Source organism: Sturnira hondurensis, unplaced genomic scaffold (assembly GCF_014824575.4).
Source record: "Sturnira hondurensis isolate 20B ecotype Veracruz unplaced genomic scaffold, ASM1482457v3 Scaffold0021143, whole genome shotgun sequence".
NCBI lineage: Eukaryota > Metazoa > Chordata > Mammalia > Chiroptera > Phyllostomidae > Sturnira > Sturnira hondurensis.
The window spans coordinates 12,278,853-12,289,909 of NW_028093774.1; the positions used below are offsets into that span (position 1 = coordinate 12,278,853).

At 48.6% G+C, this 11,057-nt stretch overlaps 1 protein-coding gene across 2 annotated transcripts in view; it reads right to left on the reverse strand.

Moving 5' to 3' along the window:
* The window catches only part of LOC118976670 (leucine-rich repeat transmembrane protein FLRT2), a 92,430-nt gene extending 82,308 nt beyond the window's left edge, over nt 1-10,122 (reverse strand). Inside the window, exon 1 of one of the 2 annotated variants that reach the window (XM_037031279.1) lies at nt 9,677-10,122. The gene's annotated coding sequence lies outside the window, so the exon portion shown is untranslated. Of the gene's footprint in view, nt 1-6,277; nt 6,377-9,676 lie in introns of those variants that run through there. The other variant, XM_037031278.1, reaches the window with a different exon arrangement.
* Between the last annotated feature and the right edge of the window lie 935 nt (nt 10,123-11,057).

Sequence of the window (11,057 nt, forward strand, 5' to 3'; positions counted from 1 at the left end):
AAAGTCATTAAAGTTATCATATATTTTATTAATGACTATGTTTTTGCAAAAGGCAACCTGAACGGGGCCAAAGTACAAACCCAGCCAAAAGGGGAAATGACTTGACTTCAGTGAACGTGGATGGCTCCTTTCCAAAAGATCCTCGGTGGAATCTATCTGTGATCAATTCAGTTTCCAAGCTGTCCGGGAAGGGAAGTTTGGCCCTGGCACCCAACTCACCCCATTTACTCTTGATCCTTGGAAAAAAACAGTTGTATCAAAATAGAGCAAACTCACAAAAGAGAGACAACGCACCATCGAATGAGTGAAATGAGTGATGAAGAGAGCCACCAGACACTTTCCTGGTTGGGAAATGTCCCATAGCACCCCCCAAAAGCTCCAGGAGAGCAAGCTCTCTCTTGTCACCCTTTTATTTATCTGAAACCCGGAACTACCCTAGCACATGACAGTCACAAAGTGATAAATGGTATCAATCTGAATAATGCCTCTTTATGGGAATATAAAACTGTGCTGTTATCAAGGTATTTTCACACACATTAATCTTATCTGACCCTGGAACAACCCTGTTGAACTCCGAAGAGAGGAAATTAAGTCTCCAAGAGATTGAGTAATTTGTCCAAGGTCATAAATGCAGAAAGGAGTGTGCTGACACGAGAATGCAGGGGCTTTTTATTTTTAGAAGTGCATCCTTGCTTCCCCCCAAACAACTTCCCCATTGCTCATTCCGCACAAGAAAGATCCCAAATCACAATGCCTATATCATAAACTTATCCTTACCCAGAATAGGCAAACTTGATCTTATATAATGTTGGAGAGAGAGTGGAATTCTATTTTTTAAATCTAAATATTTATATGGTTGTCATATTTTTTTACTCTTTTAATAAAAAAATACAACTCTGACCATTTGGGGTGGCTTTAAAAGGACTTCTAAGTTGTACCTGGAGAATTCATATCTATGCAATAAAGTGTACGGTCCATCATTTTGTATAACGTCAAATGGTTTCAAGGAGAACTGTGTGTAGCCTTAGGTGGGCTTCAACCTCCTTCTGGCTCCAGGTACCCAGTGACAGTCTAGGCGAGCAGGGCTTTCTCATACCAATTCACAGAGGCAGTTGAGATGAATAAATGAAATCCGGGTTGTGAGAACTGGAAAATGCAAGTGAGGCGCTAAGTAAATACCAGGCATGAATGTGTTTTAAAATCAATTTTATTCCTCAGGGCCTAGACAAAATGCCCTGGAACCTCTATGATAAAGAAAGGCTTACCCAATCCACTCCCCTAACATTTGCCTTCTCTTTATCTAGTATCTATGAAGAATACTATTATTTCCTGCATTAGTTCCTTCTTCAGAATAATGCCCCAAGTCTGGAGTAGAGGGGGACAGGAGACCAGCAGAGGCTATTTTGACACTGGATTTCACAGAAGTGATGCCCACGGGCAGCTGGGGCTAAGAGTGACACCAACACGTGGATCTATTTTGGGACTGATATGAGTCTAATGCTTTCCATTCAGCCATATGACCTCTGTTGACCTCCACGGACAATAAATTTGTGAACCAATTTTAAGAGCCACTGCTGAAACAGGTTTCAGTGTTCTGAGACCTAGTAGCATCTATGAACTCTGGTACCTGATGTTTTTCAGTGAGTTTAAATCCAAAAGCCCTAAGGTTCTTAAAAGGTTCACATAGAAGATTCTTTTATCTGTATCTCAAAAGCTGTCATAAAAACAACTGAAATATAACACATGATCTGTGACCTGAGGGGAAAGGGGACCTTTTGCCAAGTTTCTTGCATATTCCCTTAAAAGCAACCAGGGAAGAAGGCGAGAGGAACAGCTAAGTTCTAATGAACACCTAATGGGTAAGAACACCAGGTATTTATTTTGTGAGTACGTCAAAAAAATGGCTCAGATCTTTAACTACTAAACTGCCAGAAAAAAATGTGTGCGCCCTTATTATCAGAAGAATAACTGGCCAGTGTTTGAGAATCACGAATGTGGCCTTTTGACTTCCCAAACTATGCAAGGGTATTTTCTTTGACCTTCCCTTATTCCAGATCCATAAAAGCGACACTGCTTTGTTTGGGCGACTCAGGACACAGGGTACTGCATGCTTCTGCAGAAATACATCCCACATTAAATTAAGTTAGAGGTGGTATTTGAAAAATAAATAAATAACAGAGTTCCAATTCGCTGCAAATGGCACAGGAGGCCAGTAAGTGGGAAGCCTGCAAGAGAAGGACTTCTTTTAGAAAGATGTTTTACAGGACTTTTTCTGCATCATTAACTCTTCTGGAATCCTGAACATAACATGATGAATTTCCCTAAAGAAGTAGCTACTGTTTAATTTTGAATCACTTCAAAGAGCCACAGTCGAAGAAATCAAAGAAAACCAGAAAGACCAGTGGATGCGAAATTCGCCAAGGGAAAAAAAAAAAAACCATGAAGGTTCTAACAGATTTTGACCATGTACTGAAAATACTACTGATTATTTTGCTAATACAGTGTTTTACTGTTCCATGCGACGGACTGAAATAAGTCTCTGTATTCATTGAAACACAGGATATTTTTATTACAATATTTGTGTCATAGTTCTTTAAAAGGAACATATTTTAAAACCTTGAAAAGAATCTCTGTCTTAAAATGGCTCTTGATGTATATGTGTGTGAGTGTGTGTTATACTATAAACAGATACTTAACTGGAGGTCACATTGCTGAAAATACTAAAAACAAAAAATACTGATAATCTTACTCCAATCCCCAACATGTGGTTTTTAGAAGAGAAACATCATTTTTAAAAAAGCAAAGTGATTTGGAGGGTGGAGAAAAATAAGAAAGTTGGCTGGGGCATTATAATAGTTGTTTAATAATAATAATAATCGGGCTTTAGAAATGTCTTCTGCACAAAATCTTTCCAAGGGTAAAGAAAGAAAACCTGCTAAAAATCCCATATCCCCAAATATCACTACATCAAAAACCATCTGGAAAATGTCTGATAATGGCATCCGCCCACCTAAGAAATTCGACAAACTTGGTGTTCAATTACCATTTAGAATAATCGACTGAAATTGAAATTCTGATTTGAAAACCCTGAAAAGACAAAGCTGGATTAAGAGTCAGATTTTAAAAATCTCCTTAAAAGACCATCAGTTTCTAGACAGCCTTCTCCCTCTCTACCTCTCACCCTTGCTCTGGACCATAAGTTCACAGCTGAATTGAAAAGCACACACACGCTGCTCCTATGAAGTCTAGTTACCACAGACTCGTACACGTTCTGGGCTTGAATCAAGTTTCCCTTGTTATGTAAGCGCTTAGGGGCAATAAAATTTCACTGACATCTAGCAGCTTTGTGAGTCTCAAAACATTAGTCTACCTGACTGTACACCCCTTTTATTGACAGCGGAGAGCACTGGTGTTTTATTTATGCTGACCCTGTGGGCGATGCTGTATGCAGGAACCCCTTACAAGCCTGTTAGCCTGTATGTAAGATTTTTATTACTGTCGTTAAGTATCAGCACCCACACTAAATTCTGTATTAGGAAAATCAAGTTTGAAAATCTAACTATCCAGAAAGAACTACAGAGCTGTTTCTTTTCCTCCCCTCACGTAATCTGTAGACTCTGATGAGAAGAGAAACAATGAGTATTCATTTCTCGCAGACAGAGGTCACTAATGGACTGAAGTTGAATCACTGTGGCAGCAACCACAAAGTTATTGAAGTAATCTAGTGAAAAATGAACTTGAATTGAAATGAGAGAAAAGACACCAAAAGATGATTATCCAGGAAGGTCTGACCTGCATAGAAATAAAATGGCATCACCTTGACCTTTTTGGAATCTGCTACCCAGAAAACAGAACCTTTGCTGTTCTTTAACTTCAGACCCTGCTGATCTTAGAAGCAGAAATTCTTCCTTGTAGAATACAAAGCTGAAGACTCAAACTAGACCACACGTTCATGCTGAGTCTCTACAGTTTAAGGCTTCTGGACTTGCAGGTACTTGAGCCTTTGTTGAAACCACAGCTTCAAACTGGGAAGATACAGGGTAGCCTTGGGGAGATATGCCTAAACCCTAGATCAAACTCTCTGGCAGGCCGGAATATGAGTGTAAGAGGCACCAGAGGAGCTTCAAATTAGATCCAGCAGGTCAAAGTCAAACTCAGATAAGATCACAGCATCTGAAACACAGCACACAGGAAAAACCAGGCCCGTCTTAAAGGTGCCCAGAATGGTGTCATTTGGGAATCTATTTTCTTCTGTCAAAAGCAGCCCCTGGAATTTCTAAAACTGCTGTGAAAGTACTGAAATGTTAAGAGGTGTATTAAAAAAAGAAAAAAAGAAAAAGAAACAGCATTCTTTCCATGCAAGGTTTGTTATAGGTTCGGCTCCAGTACAGTTAGCCCAATTCTTTTTACAACGTCTTATACCCACCGGCAGAGACGTGGAATCGTGTTAGAAATTTCATCTCCAACCTTCTCCAGTCACAGTTATTTGCAGCTCAACATGACAGGATGGTGTTGCCCTGTCCACCTTGAGTATTAGAAATCCTCAGATGGTTTAACCCTATCCTGTTTGGGGCTTTTGAGGAAATGAAGGAAAAAAAGGTATTCTGGGGAGCAGTAAGATTGTGGGGAAATAAACAACTTTTCACGGTGTGTGTATTACCCAAGGACTTATTCGCTTCTAATATGGTGGCCTGTCAATCTTAGGGATCTGACGCACGTTGCTTAGTGATTAAAAAAAAAAAAAAAGTCCCGTCCCAACACTTCCAATACGGACTTAATTTTTTACATTTATACTGCAACCACCAAATACATCCCTGGACAGATGCCAAGCTGCATTTTATTTTCCTCCAAACGTTTGGGAGATCCTTAGACTGGAGCTTTGATAAGGTCATTCTGTGTAAGTCCACAGACAATATCTTCCCGATGTGGAAGCTAGTTTTCATATTAGCTTTGGGCTGGGAGAAGTTAGACATAATAAATTCAGCAATAATCCCCAGGGAGAGTGGGCATGCCCCAAAGCTCCCTAAAGCCCTGTGTGATGAAAGAACCTCCAGGCTGGGGGGGGGGGGGGGGCAATAGATCCCATTCAGAAGAGGCTTTGCATAGCAAATACAGCATGTAAAGAAATCTAATCAGCCCCTTGCACTCCTGGGCGAGCATTTACACGGATTTGTGCCTTGCACTTGATTAGCTTACTGTAAGCGTTACAAGAGTCCCTCCACTAAAATTAATCAAAAGCTCTTAGAGACTGATTTCCACTTACAAGAGAAGGCACGATGAGTTTCCAGGAGAATCAATAATGATCCTAACAAAAATGATAGCAGCAGCAAAGGTCGAGCCCCTCGGAAACTCAAAACTCGACTGCGGGAGCGGGGACATTGGGGTAACTGGGGCTGGAATCTTGTCGGCCTCTGAGTGAAAGGCGGAAGCTGTTTTCTCAGCCCAGGTAAGGCTGCTGTTCTGGAAACATTGAGTGTTTTCCCTCCACTGTCCCCTCCTCCGTACACAAACTGGACCACTCACCGCCCCCACCCCGTACTACTGTGCATCAGGCCGCCTAGCAAAAACCAACCCCTCCGCCCCTCGGTTAACAACCCCCCCAACACACATACGCACTGCAAATTCACGTCACCAGTGGTTAGTGTGTTTCATCCCACCCTTCAATCAAAATGTGACTTCTAAAGTTCCTATTTTATGACGCCAGACGGTGAATGGAAGGAGGTAGGACCCCGGGGATATCAGAAAGGGAAAGGAAAATTTTTCTCCTTTCCTTGAAATTCTCACATACACCTCCCCGCCCCCGCCCCCATTTGCTTTCCTGCACCAGCTAAATTCGGTGGGTAACTGGGAATGGGTTCACCTCGTTCTTTAAATATGCTAAATAAGAGGGGATCAGGGTGGAAGTCAGTGAAATTCACCCATCATTTCTCTGCATTTAGGAATACTAAAAGCCCCTCAACCCACATTCTAAATTCCCCGAGAGCTACAAGATCAAACACCAGCTGGGGCCGAGGGTTCTCATCCATTCCCAGGAGAGATTCGCCTCGCTGCACAGCTGCCCACCGGGTGCCGAGATGCACCGAGATGCACCACCGGCCCCTCTAACGTTACTGTAGACCTCCCGGCGCTAGGTGCCCATCCCCGAGAACTTCGCCTCCCTCTTACTTTCAGCCAGATCTGGGGCGGGGGCGGGGGGGGGGGCGGTCAGAAAGGCGCTGGGAAGATGCAGGAGCCCAGCAGAGAGGCATGGAGAGAGAGGGTTGAAGGTGCCCGTTACCTGCAAAGGTTCTCGAGGTTCTTCTGGCCCTGGTGTTAATCCCGCTCAGCGCTGCGTCCTCCCTCAGCTCCAAACTTTTGTTCGGTCCTCCCGGTGGCGGCAGCGGCGACGGTGGCGGCTGCCGGAGCCCAGCCCTGTCGCCTGCAGTGTCGGGGCTCGGGGACGCGGAGGCTGGAGCCTCAGAGCGGCGCGAGCCTGCCCGCAGCCAGCTGGTGCCCGGGCGCCCGACTCGCCTCGCTCGCTCTTGCCTTTCTCCCTTACGGAGCCGCGGCATCGTCTTCCCCAGTCCTCCGCCACCTCCGCCTCCAGGGCTGGGGCATGCCACTTTCTCCTGGCTCCGGCCGCCGCGGCCCCCACCCCTTCTGCTCCTCTTCCTCCCCCTCTCCGCCTCGGCGGAGCCACACAGTCCCAACAGAAAGAAGAGGAGCGTGGAAGGCGATGGAAAGTGACCCCAATGCCGGGGCTCCTCGGAGACGGAGGACCCCGAGAGAGGTGTGGAGAACCGGGCGAGTGCGCCTCCGATGCCCCGGTGCCGACCGCGCGGAGCCCGGCGTGGGGCGCTGCGCGGGGCTCTCTCTCTGTGCTGCGTCGGTCCCGCGTGGGTCCGGAGGCTGCTCCGACCTCACTGCTGCCTGGATCCGACGCGGCGGGGCTTTGTAGGCGCCGCGGCCCCCACCCCCACCCCCACCCCTCCCGACGCCCCCGGGAGATGTTTACAGTAATGAATTCGCGGGATCGCCTGCGCCGCTCCTGCGCTCCTCCTCTCTCTCGTCCCTCTCGCTCTGGCGCGCTCCCCAACTCGAGCCCTCTTTCTCTCCCTCCCTCTTTCACTCCCGCCCTCTTCCAGTCCCTCCCACATTTCTGGTTTAAAGAATGCTTGGGAGGCGCGGCTGCAACCAAAAGCTTTCCAAGAGGCAAAGTCTCTTAACCCTGTCCTCCCTGAAGTGAGTTGCAGAACACAGGGCTAACGCCGGGTGTGCCGCTGCCCCTGCACGCCGCCTCCTCTCCCTACCCGGCACCACCCCACCTGTCTCCCCAACTCCTGGGATAATGCCACCACCCGAAAGTTGAAAGCCAATTTCCTCTCTGACCACTTGATGTTGTACTTCCAAGCCAGAGGAATCTATTACTTAGACATTGAGAAATGATGGAAACATGAGATTAGAGGGTAAAAATATTACAAGTCTCTCAACCAAGATGGCGTTATGTCAAATGCAGTCAGTCTTGGTGATCGGCCCCCCACCCCATCCCTAGTTCCCTGACCCCAGACCTTCTTCAACAGTTTTAATTGGTAATATAACAAAACATTCGATATGGTTATCTTAAACGCCCCATTTTATCCTTTCACCATGGCCGCTGGAAAGACCGTTGTTCACTTTCCCCATAGATTCAACTTCAAAGATTTAGAAAACAGGCTTGACAGCTACAGAAACCTGATTTGTAAACAGGCAGTGTTTCATCGCCATCTCTTTGTAAAGGTGAAAGAGTAACGTAAAGCAACCAGGTGCACGTCTCATTCTCGGGGGGTGGGGGGTGGGGATAGGGAGTTCTGGTTTTCCCCTCACATTTCATTGCCGCTGCTCCTACCTCCAGTAAGTTACTGTCGTGTTGTAACAAGTCTGTAGAGGGGCCGAATCTGAACAGACGAGGGAGAGGGAGAACGAGCCCGAGCCCGCGCCAATCGCTGAGCTGCGCTCAGATGCGCCGTCGGGGGTGCCTGGCCAAAAGCACACCCGGGAACTTGAAACTGGCCCAGGACCAACTCTCCAGGGGGCGGATCGCTTAGCGCGACAGAAGACTTAGGCAGGGGCAGTGGCCAAGACCGCTCAGGACGGTTTCCCCGTCCTCAGTTCACAGCCCGAGTCACTTGGCATCGCTTTCCCAATTGTTTTTATTTTCTTCGCATTCCTGTAGGGTCTACCGCCTTCACGTATTTGAGCGCCTAAATTGTGTTAAGATGGCTTGGAAAAAGGCCCGATTTGCCTCCTAAACACAAACCACATATGGATCCACCCAGACGCACGCCAGAGACGCGAGCCGGCACAAATGCACACAAGACCGGGGTACGTGCGGGGGAGTTGCTGTTCCTATTACATTATGCAAAAGGTGGCTAGAAAAAATGCTTTGACTGTCTTATACGTATTCGCTCTCCTGCCCAAACTCAAGGTCTGACTAATGCCCCGAGGACAAGGGGGGATGGCTGGGGGAGTTAATTGGACTAGAGGAAACAGTGAGCGCCATCCTGCTAGGGGGTAACAAGCGAAGCGCCAGCTACCACACCAGCAGTGGCCTCCGCCTCCAACCGCATCTGCTGCGGGCCAGAACCCCACACGCTTCAGAAGTTTCCCGGCATCAAGTGTGGATCCAGCCTGCCCCAGTCACTCTCTTCCCGGACACTTCCTCTCCCTGGTTAGTGCCCTGACTTCAACTGGCAGCCTTGATCTCGCGCCGGATTACAAAAGAAAAGTGACTGGCCCAGTGGGTGGGGGGCACCAGCGCGATCTGATTAGCACAGCGGAGGGATGATCAGTCCAGCGGACTGCGAGCTTTCGAGGGGACTCGATACCAGCTGGCACCGCTCTGCTCCCACCCCCATCAGCCTCATCTCGCCCCTGCACTGAGCGTCTGGACGTGTTACCGTTCGCTCCCCGCATCCCACACGCGCGCGGCGGGGAGAAAGCAATTAGGTTCAGGCCGGTATGCCCCCAGCGCCATCATAGAACCGGTTTATGCGCGGTAAGGTTGCGCTGGTTCTAGCTTAGTGCGCAGCCCCTGAAAACCAGCAGAGCTGTAGAAAGACTTGGTTTTGGGGAAAGGAACCCCCTCCCCAACTCGAAGGAAATGGAACTAGCATTCTCCCACCTCCATCCCCACCCTGCATCTCTTAGCCAACTAACAGATCCAGGATTTCGGGCAGGGGGCGTGCTGGTGGCTTTAGACGCCAGCTCTGAATAATAACGCTGGTGACATTAACAGCAGATGGAGTGAGCGCGAGGGTTGGGTAGTAGGGGAAATGTTACTCCTAGAAGTTAACAGAGTCATTCTGGGTAAGGGAGAGGCTGATTTCTGGCAACTTTGGTGGCTTTAGGAACCCCAGTTTAGTACGATACTCCAGCCGGCTAAAAAATGTTGCGTTTTGACTCAGCGTAGTTAACATAACTCCTTGCAAGAGATGGATTCGACCTGAAAATAGACCTCCCTCCATTCAGGGATGAATTAAGCAACCTGTTTTCTATCTGGATGAAAAACAAAGACTGAAACATCCTACCCACTCTCCCGATGACCAGTCCCCGCTGGTTAAAAAAAAAAAAAAAGCTTCCCCTGTCCCCCAGAGACCGCGTGGTGCCCGCGTAATGGCAGCTCTGGCGGCTACTGGAAACTCCACCTCAGCCCCTTTACCTGGCGTCCGCGTCTCTCTGCTGTGGGCTCATCCGAATCCGACAGGGTCGGGGAGGTGGAAAGGGAAGAAGCTGGCGCGGCAGTAGCGGGGCTCCCGGGGCATGGTATTGTTTTAGGGGTCGCCGCCAAGGTCCCTCCTGCCCATCGTTGAGAACTGCCAACCTGGTCCCGGGCTGGGTGGACACGGGGGCGGGAGCAGAGCTGCTGCCTGGCCGCTGCTTGACGCGCGGGACCAAGGGCCAGAGACGCACCCGCGCGGTAGCAGCTGAACGTCTTGGCGTGGAGATTTCCGCCACGGCTGGTCTGGTATCTCGGAGGGATCGTTCCTCTGTGGTGGCAATGGAAGAAGCCGAACTTGAAAGTGAGGGCGACAGGTTTCGAACGTACTACTAACTACGAGGTACCCAGCCTGAGACACTGGGCTGCTTTCCCCCTCCCCTTCCCCTCCCTCCTACGGGGCGGGAGAACTAATTTAACTCTCTGTGCGCCCTACACTCCCCGGAGAAGCTGGAATGGACTGGAAAACCGCAGGCGGCGGTTCCCGGGGCCAGAGCTTTGTTCACGTGCGTTTCCAGTGGGTGTGTTGCCGTCTGGGGCCACTTGAATGGCAAGACGCCAGTGGCAGTCTTCCAGCACCAGACTCTGGCATTGGAAAGAGCCCTAGCGTTTCATCCGGACCAGACTCAGCCCTCGGAATCTCTCTCTCTCTCTCTCTTTTTTTTTTTGCCTCCAGTTACCAGATTTATCGAAGTTGCCAGGGAAGTTGCCAACCCCCTACCCACCCACGCCGTCCCCGTCCCCGTCCCCGTATTATTTCCTTTCCTAGCGGCGCTTTGAAGATGTGGAACTCTCCGATCTCTCTAATTCTAGCTTTTAACTGTTTTGCGTGTGCTACAGAATTGTGTAAGGAACCCACCCACCCACGCCAAATTTAAACGAAACAGCAAAGACAGCTGCCTCCTACCCAGTGCCCGCCTAAGCTAAACGACCACAGGTTCAAATAAGACTTAGACACCGGAAAGTGGGGGAGGAGTCGGACTTGAGGGGGTTTGAGCTTCGACTGGGAAGCTGGAAAGGTTGGAGGGGCCAGAGAAAGCGGCACCGCACCACAGAACGGCAAAATGTGGGGGGCGCAACAGAAATGACGGTTCAGAAAATTGATCTCATCCCCAACATTGAAAGCAGCGGGTCCGCTTTAAGACTTTAGGTTTTCATCGCCTTTATTCCCTTAGCTCCTTTGGAAGTGATTTGAGAGAAAAAGGGGAAAAGAGACTACAGGAGCCTCTGCCTTCGACACCTAGATGCTTTGCATTTTGTGAACAGCTTCAACTAAGTGGTCTGGACTCCCAACCAGTTAACCAGACTTGGAGACCAGGCATCT